The 19,517-nt window shown below is 50.5% G+C and overlaps 1 long non-coding RNA gene across 1 annotated transcript in view; it reads left to right on the top strand.

Moving 5' to 3' along the window:
* The first annotated feature begins 4,868 nt into the window (after positions 1-4,868).
* Positions 4,869-19,517, top strand: part of LOC138467128 (uncharacterized) — a 64,424-nt gene continuing 49,775 nt past the window's right edge. The window contains exon 1 of the long non-coding RNA XR_011268059.1: positions 4,869-5,203. This is a non-coding gene — a long non-coding RNA (uncharacterized lncRNA). The remainder of the gene's footprint in view (positions 5,204-19,517) is intronic.

Below are 19,517 nucleotides of genomic sequence, written 5' to 3'. Positions count from 1 at the left end.
ATACCGCCAGGATACCGCCAAACTTCTAATGAGGCCCATTGTTCGCTGTTAGCACCAGGATAGCTATTGCCCAGATGCAAAAATGCATTGAAACAATGGACCTTATTTACAAAAAAATTAACTTGGGAAAGTCCCACTGAAATATTTTTGTAAGCAGGCCCAATAAATTGCAGGAAATAGGTGGGTCTGATGTCAGCTGGTGTCTGTGCATTTTCCATTGCATACCTATGATAGGACATGATATGACATTTGTAACGCACCTGTACACAAGTGTTTTTAGGCGCAACAAGACACGGAGGGGGAAACAGAGGGAGGGCAAAACAACAATCTTACTAAGCCTTGTGTCATTCAGATCGTGCAAGTGGAGGGAAGTGGAAGCAGAGAAGTGCCCAGGGGGCGAAGAAGTGCAGGTAATCAAACAGTGCAGCCAGTGGGTGGCTCAGTGCAGTTAATCAGAAAGTGCAGCCAACAGGTGGCTCACAAGTGCAGAGAGAAGGGACTCTAGGGTTACAGATACAGACCACAAGCACTGGGGGAGCCAAGAGGCAGTGCAAGGTGCAACTGGACACGCAGGGACCTGGATGCAAGTTCAGAGGGTGATCAGGTGACCATTGAGTGGAGCAGACGAGTCATCGGAAGGGGAAAGGGAGAGAGAAAGTGGAAGCGAAGAAGAAGGTCTTGAGTTGGTTCTGGAACCGGAGTTGGTTCTGCTCAAGTTTGAGAGAGGCAGGGAGGCTGTTCCAGAGGGGGGCCCCAGCAGAAGAAAGAGATCTGCCTCCAACTTTCAGCTTGGAAAGGCGACTGATCCTGGGAGAGCTGGAGGTGGATGAGCGGAGAGCTCGAAAAGGGGAATGTTTAGGAAGAGAGAGTTGGAGGTAGTGCGGCCCCATGCCCCAGAAAGCGTTGTGGACAATGTAGAGAGTCTTGAACTTGATCCTTTCTGCTACTGGGAGCCAATGAAGAGATTTAAGGGCTGGAGAGATACGATCCCTGGGCTTGAGGCCAAGGATATGTCTCGCAGTCCAGTTCTGGATAAGTTGTAGAGGACGGAGAGTAGAGGCAGGAGGTTTTAGGAAGAGGCTGTTGCAGTAGTCCAGCCTAGAGAGGACCAGAGCTCTGGAGACACTGAGCTTCTGGGGCAAGTGCGGAAAGGAAGAATACCTCTGAGGAGGTGCAGCTGATAGTTTGCCTTCTTAGAGACATCAGAGATGTGAGGAGAGAAGGCGAGTGTGGAGTCGAAGATGACCCCAAGGTTCTTATCCTCACAGGTAGGAGCAGGAAGAGGGCCCAGAGTGGGCGGCCAGAGAGATAGAGGAAAAGAGGGAGCTGGTGTTCCGATGGGGAGGATCTCCGTCTTACTGGCATTAAGGCAGAGATCATTGGTGGCACACCACTCTTGAATTGCGGACAGACAGTCTGGAATGAGAGAAGGAGTAGAGGCAGCCGAGGGGTGCCTGAAAGATAGCTGGGTCTCATCCATATAACACTGAAAGTTGGAGCAGAGAACAGCGATGCGGTGTGCAAGAGGTGCCAGGTATTGGTTGAATAGCCAGGCAGACAGGTTAGAACCCTGGGGAACACCACAAGTAGAGAGACAGAAAGAAGAGAGGAAGGACCCCGGCTGGACCTGAGAGGGTCAATCAGTGAGAAAGGAGGTCAGCCAGGCCAGTGCCTTGCAGAGGAGCAGCTGGATGCCTCTACAGGAAGTTCCGCCCCTATTTTGCCTATATGTTGGAAAACGGAAATTGTAACATGTGCAACGCCAGTAATGATACCTATACCACAAAGAATCTTTGAGACAAGGTATCCTTTGGGAAGTCGCTATGTGAAGTAGCCCCGAAAGACTGATGGTCCCCTGAGAGAAGCACCTGAAGAAGTGTAAAGACGTAAAAAGCAAAAGCTGGTGACATCACAAAAGATGAGAGTGACGTATTGGGAAGGATGACCAAAGAAGAGAATGCATAGGTGGTATAGAATTTGATGACAAAGTAAAGAATCGAGAAGGCTTTATGTGTGGAATGAAGACTGCACGTGTGAAGAGCACTACAGAAAACACAAGCCGTTTTACAATTGTGCAGATGCTGTAACGTAAGTAGACTATGTATTCATAAGGCTGGCTATACGTAGTATATAGACTGCAGGCAGTGCCGCCAAACATATATGTATATAGAATTCCCGATGTTTGATGATTCAATTTTAGTAAGAGAGTCTCCATGAAGAAAGACGGATTGAGAGCTATGCGTGTGTCGCAGCAAAGAAAAGGCTCGAATTTGAAGCAAGACTAACGAGGCTGTATGGCTTGATATCAAAGACTGGAAGCAACCAAGAACTGGTTATCAGCCTGCGAAGAACAGCATACGTGAGAAGCAGAGGCATCCCTTTAGAAAGTTGAAAGTAGAGAACCCCATGAGTGCCAAGCTTCTTTATTAAGGACAATTAAAGAACAGCATACAAGCAAATTCACAGTCTCTGATCAAGTGAGCTGAGGGTGAAAATAGACGATGGGCATGTTAAACCAGATTGAAGATAGCGAGTGCTCACACTCCCTTATATTCCTAGAGGTGAGAAGCTACTACAAGGCCGAGTTCAAAGACAATGGGCCTCATTACGACCCTGCCTGTCCGGAAACAACAGTGGCGGTAAAACCACCGCCACCGTTGTTTCCGGACCAGCTGATTCCGAGTCCTGCAGGCTGGGAGGTGTCACTCCCGCAAGGTCTGACCTGGCGGGATTAACACCACCTGCCTGCAGGCGGACAAGGAAACACTGGCTCTGTCGTAGACGGAACCGGTGTTTCCATGTTCCCCATCCCCATGGAGTCCTATGGGACTTCATGGGAATGGGGATTTACAAAATTCCGCCTCCGGAATTACCAGGTCATCGGGGTTGTAATGCCCCAGCGATTCTGGCAATCACGAAGGCGAAATGGTAATACTGGTCTGGCGGCAGGCTGCCGGTTTTTGCGACACGGCTACGACCGGACTCGAAATGAGGCCCAATGTGAATGCCAGACGGCATGAGTGATGAGAAATGTTGGTCTAATTGGGTGGGGAGATACGGTAAAGTTCACCCACCAGCACCTGAGGTACCAGCTTACGTGCTGCCAGAGCGTTGAATGTTCCAGAAGGGTACAAGTGTGCGAACCAATTATTGAAGGCTGTATAACAAAGAGCCTCATAGTTTGAGAGACAATGAAGTGTTGTGTTTCTAATTACTATTGAAGATGACTTGCACTATGGCTTGCACTAACCTCCCGAGACAGTATGACTTGTCTCGGGAGGATGGCTCAGGGACAAAGCGCTCACCTTGGAAACAAGACGACACGGAGCAACACAGGTTCGATCACCGGGTCTGCGCTTAGAAACCTCCAGGTATTAAGGGTGTTGTAAATGACCAATCAATCAATCACCTGGGGAGGGCGTGAGTGCCCACCTGATTATATAGACCCAATCACGATCCTATCCCATATAGAAAGTATACTTAGACGTTCCCTTTGAGCCAACCACAATCTTGTGTATGTTTTCTTAATTTGCCATATAGTATGATGTCATGTATGACAAATTCTTAGTATATGTGTTGTTTTTATGAGATGCTTTGAGATTATGCTGTGCGATGTCTGTCGATGTCTGTTGTACTCCCTGTTTTAGACAATTGTTAATAAAACAGAGTTATTTGTCAGTCTTATTGGTTAGTTTGAGAAGTTATTCTCTGTCCCATCCATAGTATGATGTGTCACCTTGAGTAAAAGGGCCTCTAGGGTTCAGCCTGATCAGTGATACCCAGGTTTGAGTACCCAGAGGCGATTGAGCAAGTGATGGCAGGATATAGGTGGAGCGGATGTCAGCTGGTTTTTGTGCATTTTCTATTGCAACTCTAGCAAGTGATTGCAGGAGACAGGTGGAGACGCTGTCAGCTGGTGCCTCCTTACTTTCGCTTACATACCTAGCAAATGATTGTGGGATACAGGTGGAATGGATGCCAGCAGACGCCTGAGCATTTTCCATTGCATACCTAGCAAGTGATTGCAGGATGCCGGTGGAGCGATGCCTGCAGGTACATGCGCATTTTTCACTGTACACCTAGCAAGTGTTGCAGTAGACAGGTGGGGCAGATGTCAGCTTCCGCCTGCGCACTTTCCCTTGCACACCTACCTTGCAAGTGATTGCAGGATACAGGTGGGGCAGATGTCAGCTGGCGCATGCTTACTTTCCCTTGCACACCTACCTTGCAAGTGATTGCAGTATACAGGTGCGGCAGATGTCAGCTGGCGCCTGCGCACTTTCCCTTGCACACCTACCTTGCAAGTGATTGCAGTATACAGGTGGGGCAGATGTCAGCTGCCGCCTGCGCACTCCCCCTTGCACACCTACCTTGCAAGTGATTGCAGGATACAGGTGGGGCAGATGTCAGCTGGCGCATGCGCACTTTCCCATTGCACACCTACCTTGCAAGTGATTGCAGTATACAGGTGGGGCAGATGTCAGCTGGCGCATGCGCACTTTCCCATTGCACACCTACCTTGCAAGTGTTTGCAGTATACAGGTGGGGCAGATGTCAGCTGGCGCCAGCGCATTTCACATTGCACACGTACCTTGCAAGTGATTGCAGTATACAGGTGGGGCAGATGTCAGCTGGCGCCAGCGCATTTCCCATTGCACACGTACCTTGCAAGTGATTGCAGTATACAGGTGGGGCAGATGTCAGCTGGCGCCAGCGCATTCCCCATTGCATACCTAGCGAGCGATTGCGTGATACAGATCGAGCGGATGCCGGCTGGCGCCTGCGCACTCTCCCTTGCATGACTAGCCAGTGATTGCAGGTTACAGGTGGGATCTCGCTAATCCTCTTGCCATCTGATGTCTTGCGGTGAGCTCAGCGTCCATTGTCTCCAGCGCCTCCATTTAGGAAAGACGCCATTGTGACGCCACGGCGCTTAAGAAGGGCAGGCTTTGAGCGTGAACACCTTGCATCCATGAAGGTGACCTCAGGTCTTCTGGCAGACGCGCTTCTGCCACGCCTGGTCCCTGGAATTCTCTGCAGGCAGGGCAGGTCTCGCGCCGAGCCTGATCCTTTCCAGCCAACGCTGCAGGAGTGCCTGTCCCGTCCTGCCCTGCCATACCTGGCCTCTTGTCCTTCCCAGCATTGTGTATCAGACGTTCATTCCGGAGGCACACCCTGCCCGGAGGCCTGGGTCCTGCTTGCGGTAAGTGGCTCCTGAGCTCATCTACCTCCCCAAGTGCATCGCCTGCAGGTCATTTGGTACAAGGAAATAACGCGAATATAACACCAAACACAGCAAATAAATACAAATCACCAAGATAGAGACCTCTAAATCAGACAATGTAATTTTAAAGAGATTAATGATAGCTCACTCCCAAGCCAGGGTGCTGCACAATGCATACAAATGATGGAATTTAATGCGATGGGGGAGCCTGTCACCTATGGGCTTGCGTGCAAACAGGTCCCTATCGCCTTAGAGTCCATCATTTCTGCATCGGAGTGTAAACGGGAGGACCAAAGCATGGGCATACTCGCCTGTATGCCTCCCTTTTGCACTCCTCTGTGCAAAATTAGTGAATGGTCCCTGCTATTCGTGCAGAGCAGGCAGCATTTACAATGTTTTCCTAGGGAATCCGCCTGCATTTCGTTGGAGTAAAAAGAAGGTGGATTTGGAATCCACAGAATTTACGGCCGCATCGGAAAGTCACACTGGTGTAAATGCAGGAGTATTTGTGTGGTGGAGAGGAAGGAGATTGCAGAATCATTCCTTGCGATCTGGACCCCATCCTTTTCATACAAATGAATGAAAATGTGGTGCATAGTAAAATGAATGCGTCATGCGTGAGATGTTTATGCTGACATTTTACGCATGGATTTTACTCTACGCTACGCTATTGCCCACATGAACCGCTAGGAAGGAATGTTTGAACTAATTTGGGACCCAGGTGGTTGAGGTGCAAACTTGGAGCTCATGGTTTCCGAGTCATTTTATTTGCTTTTCATTTGCACACAATGCACACTTCTGCGCTCCTCGGTAATTGAGCTTGAAGATTCCGCATGGAGCGGACGTCCATTTGATTTGTCAGTCTTCGTAATGCATAAGCCGAATAGTGGTGCAGTTTTAAGGGAATATTTGTGTCGAACCATAAAGCATGTGATGCCTTCACAAGTGGCTAGTGCATACTCCAGCACCTGCTGTTCCGGCAAATATTGAAGAAACATGTCCGAACTTATAAGATATCAAACATTTTTAAGGGGACACTGAAAGTGTGGCTCACATTAAACAAGTGATTTGATATGATAGTTTATTTATATAGCGCCTATACACAATGAGTTTCAAAGCGCTTCAAGGCAAGGGAGGGAACAAGGGAAAATACAATGAAGTGGAGAAGATATATACACAGGCCCATGTGGTGATTAATGGGCCTGAATGGCCATGGAGCTAACACAGATGTTAAGATGGCTCAGCGGGTTAATCGCTCGTTGCTGTGATCATTGTTTAATCTGCAGGTTGCAGGTACTAATCCCGGCAAGGCCAACTCAGCTTTTCATCCTTCTGAGGTCGTTAAATGAGTAGCAATTTCGATTGCGTAGTAATGTATATAAATATGTCCTACGTAAAGTGCTTTAGTTTAAAGCGCTGATGTTCGGAGGTACCCCATGCCTGGGGAAGCTCATGTCGTTTCCCGGATGTGACAGCATGCATTCAGTGACCCCGTCACACCTCTCTGCAGTGCACAAAGTCCTCAACATTCACACAGGGGAACTAGATAATGGTAGCTGCCAACGCAACCTCTACCCCTCTATTATGCATATTGACGTTTGTACTTGTTCTTACCGTGCACAGACATTCCTGGCCTCAATCCAACAACATTGGAATCTGCAGACGTTACTGCATGCAGTATCACCATCAATGCTTGGTGAATGTGTGCAATGCCACTGGATACCGAAGTGCCAGCAATGCACTGTTGATGGACCACGAGGCTTAAAATGAGCCCGTATGTTAGGAAGGGTGCCAGAAATTACTGTCATTTTAACAAGTAGGCTTCAAAAATGCTTCAATTTTTCTGCAGAAGATTGCAACAAGAGCAGCACGTTTTTGCAAACAAACAACATTGATTAATCCCCAACTTTCAGATTGCCGCACACAATGCAGAGTCAACCTTACTGACCAGAAGTAAAACACTAGTTGAGTTTGCCAAAGGTACAGGCGGTAAAAGAAGAAATAATCGACTTCACTAGTAGTCTCTGACACAGTGCTGACTCAACAAAATCAAGGAATGTCATTCTTGCTAATGTATTGTTTATATCCTTTTATAATTATACTAGTGTAGAAGCCCATGAACACAGGCCAAAGTGCAGGTGTACATTAACACAATAGGACCATTATATATCCTAAGTCAACAGCTCCCTCTAGCGCGACAACAGGCAAAGCTACTGCTTCAGACAAACATACAGGAACAAGCATACATCTGGCCTGGCTGACATGCACGTGGGGGTCTGTTATAGCCTTTTTTATATTTTATTGCATAATAACTTTTTTCGGGGTGTGTGGCTCAGTGAACTAATGCATCCACTACAGGGGCCTGTGTTTGACCTCCTGGTCACAGGTTCGAATCCCGGCAGGTCCACTCAGCCCTTCATCCTTCCGAGGTCGATAAAATGAGTACCATTAAGTTGGGTAACAATGAACATCTATTATTAGCGCCAAGATGCCCCTTCAGGGGTAAATGTGCACTTTACAAATGCTCCTGTTATATAATAACTTCATATTTTTGCAAAATCTGTAATCTCCCGAAAACACCTATACTGATAGCACATGGCAAATGGGTGGGCTTAGTCAGATTTCACCATCGCCGGTACACCCCAGATCCCTTGGGCCAACATTTTAGCCTACCAACTGTTATGGAGCTGGAGCCAACCGAAACATACAAACACACTTTCACAAATATATATATAGTTATGCTGGAATTATTCAAGTGTATGAAATGTGTACCTATTGATTTTAAATCGAACAAAGGTGATTGATTTAAAAGCGTGCCAGTGCGCCATTTCAAAATTGTGGTTTTTCCTACAAATACTTGTCACAGGTTATGTGCAAATTCTTCTACCTCTTACCCCCTCTATTGATGACTCAGCAAAAGTAATGCGCTGCCGGACATTGTTCTGCTCTGTTTACTATAACAGTGCAACAGGATATTGTTGTACCCTACACACATAAACTGGTGCCAACTCTGACACTGAACAATGCGGTTCCAAAACGCAGTGTTATTTTCTTGCGCATTCTAGCATTCTGGGTGTACACAGCACAATTGGTCATGCAATCGAGCTGGGCTGGGCCCCACATCTTCATCTCAGCTTTCAGGGTTGTCAGTGGAAACCATCAGGACTACAGAAAACACATCCCATTGACAGCCCTGTAGTTGCCTCTTTGATCAGCGCAGGAGGTCGTTTGAGGTTCTGTTCCTTTTCTTGGCTCAAGGCCACGGTAGACAAAATCCCTTTGCCCATGCTTGACTAGGGTGGTAACAGATTCGGTCAGGGTGCAGTGCAGATTTTACTGCAATAGCAACTGCCCCAATACACCTCGAATGTGTTTTCGTCCAAGTGTCCTCATCTCACAAAAGCTGGAGAGAAAAGTGGGGAGTCATTGCTGGACCTTTGTAAGATGAACGAGTCACTAAAAAAACAGAGGCCAATGTGAGAAGAACAGAATGGGTTGCAAAAGAGAGCTTGAATGCAATGGCTTCTCTGCTGGAATCCCCTTTTAACGCATTGGCTTCTCTGCTGGAACCCACTTTCAACACAGTGGCTTCTTTGATAGAAAACCATTTGAACACAGAGGCTTCTCTGCTGGAACCCACTTTGAACACAGTGGCTTCTTTGATAGAAAACCATTTGAACACAGTGGCTTTTCTGCTGCAATCCTCTTTGAACACTGTGGCCTCTGTTGAAATCCCCTTTGAACACAGTGGCCTGTCTGCTGGAATCCCATTTGAACACCATGGCTTTTCTGCGGAAATCCCCTTTGAACACAGCGACTTCTCTGCTGGAATCTTCTTTGAACACAGAGGCTTCTCTGCTGGAATCCCCTTTGAACACAGAGGCTTCTCTGCTGGAACCCACTTTCAACACAGTGGCTTCTTTGATAGAAAACCATTTGAACACAGTGGCTTTTCTGCTGCAATCCTCTTTGAACACTGTGGCCTCTGTTGAAATCCCCTTTGAACACAGTGGCCTGTCTGCTGGAATCCCATTTGAACACCATGGCTTTTCTGCGGAAATCCTCTTTGAACACTGTGGCCTCTGTTGAAATCCCCTTTGAACACAGTGGCCTGTCTGCTGGAATCCCATTTGAACACCATGGCTTTTCTGCTGGAATCCCCTTTGAACACAGCGACTTCTCTGCTGGAATCCCATTTGAACTCTGTGGCATCTCTGTTGGAATCCCCTTCTAACTCTGTGGCTTTTCTGCTGAAATTCCCTTTGAACACAGTGGCTTTTCTGCTGAAATTCCCTTTGAACACTGTGGCTTTTCTGCTGGAATCCCCTTTAAAACATTGGCTTCTCTGCTGGACCCCCCTTCAACACAGTGGCCTCACTGATAAAAAACCATTTGAACACAGTGGCTTCTCTACTGGAATCTCCTTTCAACACAGTGACCTCTCTGCTGGAATCCCCTTTCAACACATCTCTGCTGGAATCTTCTTTGAACACAGAGGCTTCTCTGCTGGAATCCCCTTTGAACACAGAGGCTTCTCTGCTGGAATCCCCTTTGTACACATCTCTGCTGGACCCCCCTTCAACACAGTGGCCTCTCTGTTGAAATCCCCTTTGAACACAGTGGCCTGTCAGTGAACTGCTTTCTCTCTCCCTGGTGTCTCCTTTTATCCTTTCAGTTCTGCCCTAGGCTATGCATGTGTTTCTGGGGTCTTTTGTTGTCCCCCCCCCCCCGGCCGGCTGGCTCTGACAGCCATTAGCACCTTGTTGTGCACCTTTGTTGGCCACTTCCCTTCTTCCTGTCTTTCCTCCATCTGAGGGCGCAGCACTTGCTAGTGCCTTGGCACCCTGGTGTGAGCACCTGAGCCTGCCTAAACAAAGGGGAGTGGTAGGGGAGGGGGGGCACAGTGACTTGGTGACCTCCTGTTGCACATGCTGCTTGTGGCTTAACATTAGAGAGGGAGGGAAGATTGTAGTGATGTGCTGTTAACCCACACAAAGTAATAATGCTGTATTACAGGCACGGCTGCTGCCGGCATCCATTTGTTTCCAGCATCCGCGAATGGGCAATTACTGGGTCATGCCGAGTTTGGCGGACCCGATAATTGCCCATTGGCGGGTGCCGGTAATGAGGGACTCCCCATTCCGCCCGATAGGGCTGAATGGGAATGGGACGTCGGATGCACGGGCACCATTCAGAGTGGTGCCAGTGCATCTGACGTGCTGTGCTTAGGGGTGCTGCACTGCCCGCCAGGTCAGACCCTGCTGCTCCTGGACTCCGGGTGCCGGTGCCAGGACCTTTCACTGCACGTCCCTTCCCCTTGGACACAACGACATCTGCCCCTCCGTCTCTGTGGACCATATCTGTGATCACTACAGGCCTGGCTGAGGGACCCTGAGCCTGGGTGGTGCAGGCTGCAGCTGCCCCTGCAGCATCCTGACCCTGGCTGGTGTGGACAGCAGATGACCCTGCAGCTCCCGGACCCTGGGTGCTGGTGCCAAGTCCTTTCACTGCACGTCCCTTGCCCTTTGATGCTAGGACAACATCTACCCCTGCGTCTCTCTGGACCTGGGCCGTGGACACTACAGCCATGGCTGGTGGTCCCTGAGCCTGAGTGGTGGGGACTGCATCTGCCCCTACTGCTCCTGAACCCTGGGTGCTGGGGACGTCAGCATCAGCTGCATCTCCCTGACCCTGTTTGGTGGGGGGCATAGTTCTCCCTGCACGGCCCCGGACACCTCCGCCACCTCAGACATCTTGGACACCTCTGCCACCTCCGCCACCTCTGCCACCTCTGCTTCCCTTCCCACTTGTTCCCCTCCTACTCATGGCACTTATGGATTAGTGCCGTGGGGGGTGCAGCTATCAATTGTTCTCGGCAAGTTGAGTGAGGAGGCAGTGTACCTGATGTAAAACATACCTGTGTGCTCCAGCAAGGCTCAATGTAACCCCTGGGTAAAAATAAACAGGACGCGTAATGCACAGGCACCTCAAAAATGAAAAATATGTGTATGCGATCCCTCGGTAGCTCAAGTGAAAAGAATAAACATTATGCAGTACGCTGTGGCACCCAGCAACAAAAAGAATGCATATGCGAAGGGCACATAAGGTATTGTAATGTTAAGAATGGGGTAATGTGACACACAGGGGCACCCACAGTATGCAAAATGTGTACACGACTCACCGTTAGCCTCAGAAAATAGGGAAAAGTGCACGCACGTGTGCACAGAGGCAAATGCCCCGCCAAAACAAAAAGCTTGCACTGTAGCAGTAGTGAAAAGATTGCGTGGAAACGCTATTATCTACGAAGTCCATACCTCCGTTCGCTCTAACTCGCACAAGCGTGTGATGTTCTCCTACGCACTCTTTTATCCGATTCTGAATGCGAACGCCCAACGTTCAGCGCATGTCACGTACCCGTGCAGATTACCCATCACTCTGTTTCCGGCTGCCCACGCAAGTAACACAGAAGACCCACGCTCCTGTCTACCAGCCAATTTACCTGCCTCCTACTGCTCTGAGCTGCCTCATATGAGCCATCTGCTGCTGCCTGCCCACTGTGTGTGCCTGCTGCCCACGTGCCCTGCAATTTCAGTGCCTGCTGTACAGCCATTGCCAGTGCTCCTGTCGTCGGCCCTGTGACCACCTCTGCTGATCCAGAAGACTCCCAATGTGCCAGATCACTGCTCCACAGCCCGGCCCAAGGACCACCTTGCCCACCCACACCTGCCTCTGGGGTTGCCTGGTCTGGACAAACATCTTCTGAGGCAAGTGGCAACCCCAAGGCAGCGATGCAGAGGGCTGTCAGCTTCACTGCCGACAGAGAAGTTGACATTCTGGTGGAGCATGTCCTGGGGCATTATGATGCTCTCTTCCACAGACCAACGCAAGTTGGCAAGGAAGGATGGAAGATGATCTGGGACCAGATTGTGGGTGCCATCAATGTGGAGGGAGTGGCACCTCAGGACTGCGTCCATGTGCACAAGCACTGGGAGGACCTCAAATCCATGACCCACAACAAGGCCTGGTGCTTCCTCCAGGCTGATGACAACCAAGGGAGGCCCCTGCGCCGGTTGAACACCACCGACATGCGGGTCCTAGAGAAGTTTTCCTCAGCACTGCATGCCTAGGTCATCGATTTTTAGCACCGTCTGGAGTCATCTGGTAAGTGTCCATGTGTTGCTGGCCTCCACAGTGCATGTGCATGTTGATGTGTGGTGCGAATGTGCACCTTGGCCTTACTGCAAGTATGCCTCTTGTACAGATGTCTGTGTGCATATCCCAGAAAGTGCTGCATATGTGTTCTATGAAGCATGCTTGATTCCAACTGTGTTACTTTTGCAATGTGTGTTGTGATGCTGCATATTAGGACGTGCGCGTGTTGCTTACATGTGTCTGAGACATGCCCATGAGAGAGGTGTGACACATGGGTGCTGTTGTCAGCATCATGGAAAGCATTGGTGTACATGTGTACATGTCTGAGATGTGACTGTGTGACTGGCCAACACTCCTGGATGGATGTAACTGGTGCACCTGAATGTGTGCACTACTTCAGGACTGTCAGGTGATGTGTGTGAATGACATGTGTATGTCCCATGATGCATGTGAGGAGCATGCACAATTTGTAGGTGCTGACGGTGCCATGTCCAAGGATGTGATTGTCTGTTGTGGAGGACAGACATGTATGTGCATGCATGTACATTGCATGTATCTGTGTGTTGTGAAGGGTGATGATGGCTGGGACCTTTGTCAGTGTACTTCATGTGCATATGTTTTGATCCAAACACACATAGGTACAGTACCCTGATGTATGTGTTCTATGTTTCCTTATCAACAGCAGCATTGGAAGAAGAGGGCGGAGAAGGTGCTGTGGAGCAAGGCAGCTGGGATGCCACGACCAGGCAGAGACGCAGGGCCCAGTCACACCCCCTGGCATCAACATCATCGGGGAGATAGGAGACTGGTGCCGCATCTGAAACATCGGCCTCAACTGCTGAGGATAGGTCGAAGAGGGCGAAGATGGAAGTGGAATCCTCAGTGGAGGGGGGGACAGGTGAGCTCACACAGTGGCAATCCACTGCGGAAGTGGCTGGGGAGGCATCCAGGTTGGCGGGGGAGGAGGAGGAGGATGAGACCGCATCAGCCCAGTCCATAGGGCCCAGCGGGGTTGTTGAGGTGGGTGTGACTGGTGCAGTCCAGGCTCTGGGGCAGGAGGCAGTGCAGGTGGCTGTGGAGGTGCCTGTGTCTAATCCTGCCCCGGGGCCTGCGCCTGCACCAGTATCTACCTGCCGGCATGCGCCAGGCAGGATCCATCCGCAGGTGTCGGATGTTTTCACACAAACAGAAACACCAATGGCTGCGGATCTCGCCATTCGAGACAGGGTGGAACCACTGCTAGCCGGTATCACGAGGTGTACAGGTGTCACTTGTGATGATGTGCAGACTTACAATTGTGTGCTTGCACATCATCACAATGAGGTCTGGCGTCTCCTGAACTGGCTAGGTATGTTCCTGGTCTCGAATTGGGTGCATGGGCTGGCCACTTATACGACCCCCTCCTTGTCTTCCTCCTCTGTGTGCCAGTCATCCTCCCTAGCGCCTTTCGGCCCATATGCCACGAGGGACCCTGTGTACCTGTCCCACCCATGGCAACCCATCTGGTGGAGATCACATCCCTGCCTGTGTTGGTGAGTCAATGTTAGATGAGCCGAGGTGGTCACCACGCCGATCCAGGCTACAATCCAGGCTACGACGGGAGCTGGGACAATGGAGGTAGAGCAGGCATCCAGGAGCAGGGCATGGGCCAGATGGGCCCAGGTAATTTCATCAGCCGGAGGCTGGCCAGGCAATGCAGGCACCGGGCACTAAGGCAGCAGCAGCCTCTGAGTAGAAGGCTTTGTGACCCCTTTCAATGGTATGTTCACAGGGCATACCATTGAAAGGGTGCAGGTATCCGGCGTCAGGCAGGACGTGAATGTGGACCTTCGTAGAAAGATGTCTTCTGTGTTGGTGCAGTACGGGCAGCAAATCGGGGCAGAGAGGCAGCGGGCTCGTGAGGCAAGACTCACCATAGCCAGGGTGGAGATAGCACTGCGTCAGGCAGAGAGGCGGGCTGAGGTCCTCGAGGAAACATGCAGGGAGTGGGAGGAGATCGAGAGGGCCATGCTAGAGTCCCTGCAAGCCCTCGAGGAGAGAGCGGAGGCTCGCCTAGGGGAAGTGGACGCAGTGTACGATGATGCCCTGGCAGAAACATTGAGGGAGGATGGTGAGGAGAAGGACTAGCCTGCTGCCTTTGTAAATAGTTATTTATATATAAGTTTCCATTGGTTTTGTTTATTATTTGGAGATTTTGGACTTTACTCCATTTTTTGTACATAGTTCTTAATGTGTGGTTTTGACTTTATTTATTTCATTATTTGGAGTGCACTTGGGACTTTGCTCCATGTTATTTTGTACATAGTTTACTTGGGTTTTCTATTTTTTTTTGTTCACCATCCGGTTATGGTTTTATTTTCTCATTTTGCTACTATTGGAGATACCTTTTATGGACATGGACATTTTTTCTTTCTTTTGATTTCTTCATGTACTTATTTTGCAATTTTGTGTATGACCACAATACGACTGTACAATATAATTTATTTTGTTTACTCACAGTCATTGTTTCTCTGACTTTTTTTTGCAATATGCCGCTTTGTTAGTTGGTTTGGTGTCCCTGGTACTGACCATTGTTGGTCATGTGTGTGCTTACTTGCATGCATGTGATATGTTTGCTATCCATTTGAATGGTGAATAAACACATGTGGCTGACCAGTAGATGAGTGTGAAGGGGGAATTTGGATGTGCACGGTCAAGTGGCATTTGCTTTCACATGTGCAGCATTGCTGTGTATTGGCCCTCACTGTGTTTGTGAGGGTGGTGGGTGGGGTGACTGTGGGAGTGTAACATGGTCACAATATTTGGCCAGGATTTGCTTGATGCTGTGTAATGCACATTTCGTGCTTTGCTCTTCACCAGCATGTGTTTGTGCGGTTATCATTGTCTCTGGTGTTGTTCTGCATCTTGCACTGGCATGCAATTTTGCCATTACTTTGTTTTTACACATCAGCAGACCAATGCAACAGTCTCGGTGCCTAGCGAGCTGTCTGATTGCCATGTATTCAATCAGAACTGAAGTCATTCCTCCTCTGCCCTGCTGAACTCCTGTCTGAATCTGCACTGGTCACCTGGCTACCCTCTGATCTTGGGCCAAGGTTCCCTCAGCCACCACTTGCACACCCGCACTATCTCCCTGGCATCCCCCACACTTGGACTGTTTTTATGTATGCCAACAGCCCCTTACCTGCACTTCACACCTGATGTCTGCACTAAGATTTGTACTTACCACCAGTTGGCCGCAGTTTGATTGTTTTCTTAATTTTTTTATTTGTTATTATGTCCTTCCCAAGTACTGCACTGCCCATTCCCCCTTATCCCGCACTTTTCTCCGTCCCCACTTCTCATGCACTGGTGCCATCTCAATGTCACCTGCCCTACCAAGTTCTTTGCCTCTGTCTTCACTGTGTTCCCCCACCACAGACTCTTTGTGCCTTCGGACACTTGTGTATGGGCGCATTATGTATGACATGTCATTTGATATGATTTCATGTCATGTCCTTCACACATGGGAGGAACAGTGATGTGTTTATTAGGGTATCTGTTCTGGTAATGGCAGCACATTGAGGCTCAGGCTGTGACACGCTTGGTCAGTGTCTGTTCATGTGACACAGATTGAGGCTGCTTTTAATTCTGTCACTGTGTGACTATTTCTCCATGGGGATTATTGACTTTGTCACATGGGCAGCAGGGCCTCACCTTACCATTATCTTGTCTGATGTATATGTTGGGAGATGGTTGCAGACAGAAATTGTGTTTGAACAGCTGCCACACTCAAGGATGAGGCCCAGGTCTATGCATTTGTTTGTGTTTGCAGGATATATTTTGACCTGGATGTTCAGGGTGGTCTCACTACATGGCAGTCAAGGTTCACGACACGCCATCGATGGAGTAATCATGTGTCACTATGTCAGCATCCAGCATGCAGGTGATGTCCGGTCAGGAGAGGGCTGCCTGCAGGATAGGGTGATGAGGCTGAGGTTTCCCATGTGGAGGGGGCTGCCTGCAGGCTGGGGTGATGGGTGATGGGGGGCTGGGGTGTCCCATGTGGAGGGGGCTGCCTGCAGGCTGGGGCAATGGGGGCTGGGGTGTCCCATGTGGAAGGGGCTGCCTGGAGGGTGGCATCATGGGTGTTGGGGGCTGGGGTGTCCCATGTGGAGGGGGCTGCCTGCAGGGTGGCATCACCGGTGATGGGGGCTGGGGTGTCCCATGTGGAGGGGGCTGCCTGCAGGTTGGGGTGACGGGTGATGGGGCTGGGGTGTTCCATGTGGAGGGGGATGCCTGCAGGCTGGGGTCACGGGTGATGGGGGCTGGGGTGTCCCATATGGGGGGGCTGCCTGCAGGCTGCGGTTATAGGGGCAGGGGTGTCCAATGTGGAGGGGGCTGCCTGTAGGCTGGGGTGATGGGTAATGGGGGCTGGGGTGTCCCATGTGGAGGGGGCTGCCTGCAGGCTGGGGTGATGGGGTCTGGGGTGTCCCATGTGGAGGGGGCTGCCTGCAGGCTTGGGTGATGAGTGATGGGGGCTGGGGTGTCCCATGTGGAGGGGGCTGCCTGCAGGCTGGGTTGATGTGGTCTGGGGTGTCCCATGTGGAGGGGGCTGCCTGCAGGCTTGGGTGATGAGTGATGGGGGCTGGGGTGTCCCATGTGGTGGGGGCTGACTGCAGGCTGGGATGATGGGTGATGGGGGCTGGGATGTCCCATGTGGTGGCGGCTGCCTGCAGGCTTAGGTCACGGGTGATGGGGGCTGGGGTGTCCCATGTGGAGGGGGCTGCCTGCCGACTGGGGTGACGGGGACTAGAGTGTCCCATGTGGATGGGGCTGCCTGCAGGCTGGGGTGATGGGTGATGGGGGCTGGGGTGTCCCATGTGGAGGCGGCTGCCTGCAGGCTGGGGTCACAGGTTATGGGGGCTGGGGTGTCCCATGTGGAGGGGACTGCCTGCTGGCTGGGGTGATGGGGGCTGGGGTGTCCCATGTGGAGGGGGCTTTCTGCAGGCTGGGGTGATGGGGACTAGAGTATCCTATGTGGAGAGGACTGCCTGAAGGCTGGGGTGATGGGTGATGGGGGCTGGGGTGTCCCATGTGGTGGGGATGCCTGCAGGGTGGCATCACAGATGATGGGGGCTGGGGTGTCCCATGTGGCGGGGGCTGCCTGCAGGCTGGGGTGCTTCCAGTGGATTGCTGCAGGGATCGCGGGCTGTTTTGGAGCGATTTCACTAGGATGCGGCTGGGGTACACACTGAGCTTTCACCCGATTTGGTTGGGGTGCGGCGGGGGTACGCGCTGAGTTTTTATGTGATTTGGCTGGGGTACGGCTGGGGTATGGACTGAGATTTCACACGATTGGCTGGGGTGCCGGTGGGGTACATGCTGAATTTTCATGCGATTATGCTGGGGTGCGACCGGGGTACATGCTGAGCTTTCACGCGATTACGCTAGGGTGCGGCCTGGGTACGCGCTGAGTTTTCACGCAATTACGCTGGCATGCTACTGGGATACACGCTGAGTTTTCGCGCAATTCAGCTGGGGTGCGGCCTGGGTATGCACTGAGTTTTCACGTGATTTGGCTGGGGTGCAGCCGGGATACGGGGTGAGATTTCACGTGATTTGGCTGGGCTGCGGCTGGGGTATGCACTGAGTTTTCATGCAATTTGGATGGGGTGCATCCGGGGTACGTGCTGAGTTTTCATGCGATTATGCTGGGGTGCGACCGGGGTACACGCTGAGCTTTCACGCGATTACGCTAGGGTGCGGCCTGAGTACGCGCTGAGTTTTCATGCAATTACGCTGGTGTGCGACTGGGATACACGCTGAGTTTTCATGCGATTTGGCCGGGGTGCAGCCGGGGTATGCACTGAGTTTTCACATGATTTGGCTGGGGTGCGGCCGGGGTAGGCAAGGTGTTTTTGCACGATTACTCTAGGGTGCGGGCGGGGTTCACGAAGGTTTTTCACACAATTTCACCAGGGGGGCTGTATGCTGGACCAGGGATGACGCAGGGGCTTGCGCCATGTTAGGCATTTTGCTTGCTTTTTACTGCGCATGGGGGCGTGTTGGGGGCGTTACTGGAGCAGCTTGATGTTCCTTCCGTCACGGCTACTGATGCCTTCAGGAAATCCATGAATATGCGTGCCCCGCAATTGTTTCACTGTGCCACGGCTGCCGCACACTCCTTCTCAGAGCGCGGTGCTTGTGCCTTTTCTGCACAGGATTCTATGAATCGGGGCGAGAGTGTTTTCCTATGGGATTGCACCATTATAAAACACTTCTGTGAATCTGGCCCTAAATACACAAGATTCAAGTATACATCAAACGAAGTATCACTGACTATACAAGAAAAAAGGTTCTACGTGCATATGTATTCAATGTCTTTTTGCCTTTTTTGATTAGAATGAAAGTAGACCATTTTTTTTTACGAGGAAGGCTTAGTTCTGTTTATCATTACCCCGCACTTTGAGTAAAGAAACCGAGAAACAAAAACAATCAGGGGATGGCCCAGTTTGTTTAAAGGTTGTCCAGCAGAGTGGCTGTCTCCATACTGCAGCCAGGGTGGACCGTTCATGAACGCATTCTCTTTAAGATGGCCACCACGGTACACCACTGCCTTTATGGCGTGTCACCAGAATACCTCAAAGTCTTGGTACCTCTGTACCAACCAACAAGAAATCTACGATCCTCTACCCCAGACCATATTCAGGGACCTAAATACGCATGATCCAAGGGTCTTTTCTAGTCGAAGCGATCTCCTTGTGGAATGCTTTACCACCTACAATCAGACTCATGTCAAACCGGAAGCTTTTCAGAAAAAACCCTGAAAACTCACCTGTTCAAGTGAACCCATGAAAACTGACCTCTAGCCTCTTTACCCCCTGTCCCGTTCTAACTGTTGTCTATTTGTGTTCTTGCTGTGCCCTGATGCCCGTGAGCTGTCGGCGCTTTACAAACAAACAAATAAATAAATAAATAACAAGTTACTGGTGTCCAACAGATTATTTGGCAATGCAGATTGGTTCAATTGATTAGATATTCCTAGCTCAAGAAAGTTGCCTGAAAATGTAGCGGTGTCCAGCTGGTAGATGACTAGCATAACCGGATCAAGTGAAGGTGTCTTTAATCCGTCTGTGACGTGGCCACGTTTTAGTGCCTC

Source organism: Ambystoma mexicanum, chromosome 4q (assembly GCF_040938575.1).
Source record: "Ambystoma mexicanum isolate Mex_15411 chromosome 4q, UKY_AmexF1_1, whole genome shotgun sequence".
NCBI classification, from domain to species: Eukaryota; Metazoa; Chordata; class Amphibia; order Caudata; family Ambystomatidae; genus Ambystoma; species Ambystoma mexicanum.
This window is presented reverse-complemented; position numbering and strand designations above follow the sequence as displayed.